Source organism: Ranitomeya imitator, chromosome 3 (genome assembly GCF_032444005.1).
Source record: "Ranitomeya imitator isolate aRanImi1 chromosome 3, aRanImi1.pri, whole genome shotgun sequence".
Classification (NCBI taxonomy): domain Eukaryota; kingdom Metazoa; phylum Chordata; class Amphibia; order Anura; family Dendrobatidae; genus Ranitomeya; species Ranitomeya imitator.
This window is the reverse complement of record NC_091284.1, coordinates 743,089,634-743,095,998: the sequence shown is the minus strand read 5'-3', so window position 1 is coordinate 743,095,998 and position 6,365 is coordinate 743,089,634. Positions and strand designations below refer to the sequence as shown.

At 38.4% G+C, this 6,365-nt stretch overlaps 1 long non-coding RNA gene across 1 annotated transcript; it reads right to left on the bottom strand.

Annotated features, from left to right (window-relative positions):
• Positions 1-989: 989 nt before the first annotated feature.
• Positions 990-5,495, bottom strand: LOC138672332 (uncharacterized). Its single transcript, XR_011319713.1, has 2 exons — positions 3,574-5,495; positions 990-1,215 (listed from the first exon to the last, which is right to left on the bottom strand). It is a non-coding gene; the product is annotated as an uncharacterized lncRNA (long non-coding RNA).
• Positions 5,496-6,365: the final 870 nt, after the last annotated feature.

Below are 6,365 nucleotides of genomic sequence, written 5' to 3'. Positions count from 1 at the left end.
CAATGCTCACCAGGTGCGGGTGCCTAGCCCCCTGGATAGAATGGTCCGAACATTCATCCAAATTGAATACTAAACAGGAAAAAGAAGGCAGCACTCCCAAAGTTTTCAAGTGAAAAAAGATGAAGATTTAATCGACCCACATCACTGTGCGACGTTTCGGCTCGCTGAGCCTTTTTCAAGCAGTGGGTGTTGACAACAATTGTGCTTTTATAGAACCAATTCAAATTAATTTGCATATTACAATAGCCATTAATAAATAAACATACAGTTGTACAAATATATACCATACTAGTTATGTATCAGCAGTGCAATATCAGTGCTCATTAAGGTGCAATGTGCTATATTACCAATCAACCTTGTTACTTATATCGCTTACTCCTTTGCTCCATAGACTATCTCATTAGCATAAATTATATTTGTAATAATCATATCTCATATCCTCACCTAGCCGCAGTCTGGTGTCTCCACATGGAGGACTCTATTTCGGCCGTTATCGGCGTTCCTCTAGATACATTGCGCATGTCTGACAATCTAATCAGTGTGTCACACACTGTCGGCCAATGGGAGGTCCAGAACGCTGTCATACCTCTAGCGCATGCGCACTATCGTCATGTCAGTGCCGCAGCGCCATCTTAGGTGTGGAAGAAAGCATTATAAAGAACCGCTATATGCACTGCTATTCCAATCCTGTAGCTGCGCCCATAAGGACACCTTATTACTTTTCACTTGGAAAATATTCCTTAGAGCTTGGACTAGTTGTCTTAAATACTGAATAATAATATTCCTTAATTAGATACTATATGTTTAAACAATATAAAGATCACTCTGACATAATGGATGAAAGCCTTACTCAGGCTATCTCCATTTGTCAATGCCCTTCCAAAACGACGTACAGCCTTACCAGACCATAACATCGCCCTATTAGAAGAGGCAATAAAGCAGGTATATCAAAGCACCATGTATCTAAATATTTGACAACCAGACAACTGTTTTATTTGCAGTGACTTTTATTATAACTGAAGAACCATAACCCTTGGTCGACATGTGTGACAACTGAATTATTAGAAAGAGAAAAACTCATTTTAAAGAAAAAATTTTTTAAGAAAAGACAAAAAACAAAAAACAATAAGAAAAAAGTTTTTTTCTTTACTCCATGTGGGTACTCCATCTGGCAGCCAGAGGGTTAATACACAGGTCCACAGGTCATACTGATATCTATGAAGCAACAAAAAGAACATTAAAATCAATGCACTCTATAAAGTACAACAGGGAGCCTATATACATCAAATTCAGAAGCCGTCATCGAAGGTATATTTACATATCCGGATGGATTTTAAATTCTACATTGAGTCCTTTAGGTTTTAAAGTATTCAGCTCGTAAATCCATCTAAGCTCTAATTTTTTTAAGAGGCATACTCTATCCCCTCCTCTCCTCTGTATGGGAACCCTATCTATTATTCTACATTTGAGATCTTTTTCTGTATGTTTGAACTCCGTAAAGTGTTTCGAGACTGGGAGGTCTAAACGTTTTTTCCTAATTGAGTGCCGATGATTATTTATACGTGTTTTCAACTCACAGGTAGTTTCCCCTATGTACCACAGTTTACAGGGGCATTCGAGTAAATAAACTACATAATCAGAATTACAGGTCAGAAAGTGTTTAATTGTGTATACCCTATTCGTTTCTGGATGTTTAAAAGTAGAACCTTTTAGTATATATGCGCAATTCACACAGGACAAGCACGGGAAACATCCTTTCTGGGTCTTGCCTGTGATTGTAGTTTGACTGAAATTTTTTTGGGGACCAATATCTGCTTTTACCACATAATCTTTAATATTTTTAGCCCTACGATAGGAAAATAGTGGGGGTTCCCTTAGTTCTTTAATGTCAGGCAAACAGTTACCTAACATTCCCCAATGTTTCTTGATGATATTAGCTATAGCTCCACTCTCTTCTGTGTATGTCATCACACATGGTACCCTTGTTAGTCTTTTTTTATTTTGATCATTAATCCCCAATAGGTCTTTTCGAGCTTTTTTCATCACTTTGCACTTAGCAGTATCAATTACATCCCGTGGATATTTCCTATGTAGGAATTTTTTTACCAGGGTATCCATAACTCCCTCCATCTCATTATCTTCTTTCACAATCCTACGCACTCTCAAGAGTTGGCTAAGGGGTATTGACCTCACCATGCTGCGTGGATGTTGACTGTCATATGTTAGGAGATTATTTTTATCTGTCTCTTTGACATATAAAGTAGTGGTTAGTTCTCCCTCACTCTGTGCCACAGATACATCTAAAAATTGTATTTTTGTCCTGGAGAAATTAAGAGTAAATTTAATGGTCTCATCTATTCCATTAAGGAACTCATAAAAATTGTTTAGCTCTTCTTCTGTGTTTTTCCATAGGAGGAAGACATCATCTATGTACCTCCACCACACCAGAACATGCCGGAAGTGGTGGGATACATAGATGAGGTCCTCCTCCAAAATACTCATTACCAGGTTTGCATATGCAGGGGCCATATTGGCCCCCATAGCTGTACCTCTTTGTTGTCCATAAAAGGTATCCCCAAATAAGAAATAGCTCCGCCTCAAAATTATTTCCAACAGTTTGATTATGAATGTTTTACCCTCAGGGGTTATACCTGTTGTGTTTAATTTTTTATCAACTGCTCTTATTCCTGAGGTGTGGTCAATAGAGGTGTAGAGTGAAATGACGTCAAACGAGGCCAAAATTACATTACTTTCCAATTTTATAGATTCAAGTTTGTTTAAAAAATCAGTGGTATCTCTTATGTAGGACCTTGACTCTTTAGCAATCGGATTAAGGATTTTATCTAGGAATGTCCCTATTCTGCTGAATACTGAATCCACACCAGCCACTATTGGTCGCCCCGGAGGGTCGACTAGCGACTTATGTACTTTAGGGGTTATATATAGTACAGGGGTTTTAGGAGATTCTATGGATAAGTAATCCATTAATTCTTGATCTATGATTTTATTATTCAGCGCCTCTTGTAAATACTTATTAATCTCCCCCATTATTTTGAATTTAGGATCACTCTCAAGCTTTTTGTAGACATCCTCATCCCCCAATTGTCGATTTATCTCTGCCATATATTTGGACCTGTCCATGATGACGACAGCACCCCCTTTATCTGCAGGTTTAATTATGATGTCGTCATCATGGACAAGCTCCTGTAAGGCCTCAAACTCTTCCTTAGTTACATTAGGAGATTTAAATTTGTTAGTGGCCCCACTTCTAATCCCTTCCACCTCATTTCTCACAACCCTCTCAAATGCATCAATAATGGGGGAGCTAGTGGGTGGGGTGAAGTTACTTCTATTCCTCAATTCCATATTACTGGAGTTAAATTCACTATTATTGGAATTAGATTCACCACATCCCACTGTCTTCTCCACCTTTTTATTCTGGAACCACTCTTTGAGTTTGATAGACCTAAAAAATTTCTCCAGATCTATCTGTAAATCAAACCAGTTTGTATGTGTACACGGTACAAATGACAGTCCTTTACTCAAAATTGAGACCTGTGGAGGGGTTAATACCTTGTTGGAAATATTAATCACGAGGTCTGATCCTTCTTCTTGGATGTTACTTGTCTCTGAGGTTGTGTTCTGTTCTTTTCTGGTCTTTTTTTGGGACCGGCGGTGGCGCCTGCCTCCTCTCCTCTTACGTTTAAATGTCCCTCCATGGTAATATCCTGGTCTATGGGGAATAACATTATTATTAGTCACATCATTATTATCACCACATTGTTGATTGTTCCAATGACCACCTTTCTTTTTCCAGACGGGTTTATTATTATCTTTCTGCCATGCATATATTTGGCCTGTTTCATAGTCCTCTATGTCTCTGTTCCACTTTCTCCTCTTAATCTCCTCTAGATCATTGCGCAATTTTGTGCCCTCTTTGTCAATTTTTTCTTTAAATACATTCCACTCTTCTGTAGTCATTAATGCTTGTATTTTACTCTCAAGTTCTCCAATATTCAGTTGTAATTTTTTTATTTCCATTTGTAAAAAATCAATATTAAGCAATATTGTGTCCATCGCATACTTGTTGGAGATCATGACAAATCGCGCACAATATGCTGCATTGCCTTGGAGTAGATTAGGGCGTATATTAGATCTTAGTCCTCTAGGGATTTTACCCTCTTTATAATATTGCCCCAAAGTCATCATATGTAGTTGTAGATTTATAGTGCGTTTAACATCACTTTCATACTTGCGTTTCAATTCCAACACGGACGGTGTCTTTAAAAAACAAGCTTCACCCTGGATACCTCCAAGGATTCGCTCCTCCTCCTCCGATGTATATATGAAGACTCCTTGTTCCATGGCGTTTCCCTCCATGGGACAAAAAAATGGCTTGTAAAGCAAACAATAAGAAATACTTAAAAAGAAAAAAACTGTGCAAAAATTTCCGGACATAGGTAAATAGAAAAAATGGAACAGCACAATGCTCACCAGGTGCGGGTGCCTAGCCCCCTGGATAGAATGGTCCAAACATTCATCCAAATTGAATACTAAACAGGAAAAAGAAGGCAGCACTCCCAAAGTTTTCAAGTGAAAAAAGATGAAGATTTAATCGACCCACATCACTGTGCGACGTTTCGGCTCGCTGAGCCTTTTTCAAGCAGTGGGTGTTGACAACAATTGTGCTTTTATAGAACCAATTCAAATTAATTTGCATATTACAATAGCCATTAATAAATAAACATACAGTTGTACAAATATATACCATACTAGTTATGTATCAGCAGTGCAATATCAGTGCTCATTAAGGTGCAATGTGCTATATTACCAATCAACCTTGTTACTTATATCGCTTACTCCTTTGCTCCATAGACTATCTCATTAGCATAAATTATATTTGTAATAATCATATCTCATATCCTCACCTAGCCGCAGTCTGGTGTCTCCACATGGAGGACTCTATTTCGGCCGTTATCGGCGTTCCTCTAGATACATTGCGCATGTCTGACAATCTAATCAGTGTGTCACACACTGTCGGCCAATGGGAGGTCCAGAACGCTGTCATACCTCTAGCGCATGCGCACTATCGTCATGTCAGTGCCGCAGCGCCATCTTAGGTGTGGAAGAAAGCATTATAAAGAACCGCTATATGCACTGCTATTCCAATCCTGTAGCTGCGCCCATAAGGACACCTTATTACTTTTCACTTGGAAAATATTCCTTAGAGCTTGGACTAGTTGTCTTAAATACTGAATAATAATATTCCTTAATTAGATACTATATGTTTAAACAATATAAAGATCACTCTGACATAATGGATGAAAGCCTTACTCAGGCTATCTCCATTTGTCAATGCCCTTCCAAAACGACGTACAGCCTTACCAGACCATAACATCGCCCTATTAGAAGAGGCAATAAAGCAGGTATATCAAAGCACCATGTATCTAAATATTTGACAACCAGACAACTGTTTTATTTGCAGTGACTTTTATTATAACTGAAGAACCATAACCCTTGGTCGACATGTGTGACAACTGAATTAAAATGAGTTTTTCTCTTTCTAATAATTCAGTTGTCACACATGTCGACCAAGGGTTATGGTTCTTCAGTTATAATAAAAGTCACTGCAAATAAAACAGTTGTCTGGTTGTCAAATATTTAGATACATGGTGCTTTGATATACCTGCTTTATTGCCTCTTCTAATAGGGCGATGTTATGGTCTGGTAAGGCTGTACGTCGTTTTGGAAGGGCATTGACAAATGGAGATAGCCTGAGTAAGGCTTTCATCCATTATGTCAGAGTGATCTTTATATTGTTTAAACATATAGTATCTAATTAAGGAATATTATTATTCAGTATTTAAGACAACTAGTCCAAGCTCTAAGGAATATTTTCCAAGTGAAAAGTAATAAGGTGTCCTTATGGGCGCAGCTACAGGATTGGAATAGCAGTGCATATAGCGGTTCTTTATAATGCTTTCTTCCACACCTAAGATGGCGCTGCGGCACTGACATGACGATAGTGCGCATGCGCTAGAGGTATGACAGCGTTCTGGACCTCCCATTGGCCGACAGTGTGTGACACACTGATTAGATTGTCAGACATGCGCAATGTATCTAGAGGAACGCCGATAACGGCCGAAATAGAGTCCTCCATGTGGAGACACCAGACTGCGGCTAGGTGAGGATATGAGATATGATTATTACAAATATAATTTATGCTAATGAGATAGTCTATGGAGCAAAGGAGTAAGCGATATAAGTAACAAGGTTGATTGGTAATATAGCACATTGCACCTTAATGAGCACTGATATTGCACTGCTGATACATAACTAGTATGGTATATATTTGTACAACTGTA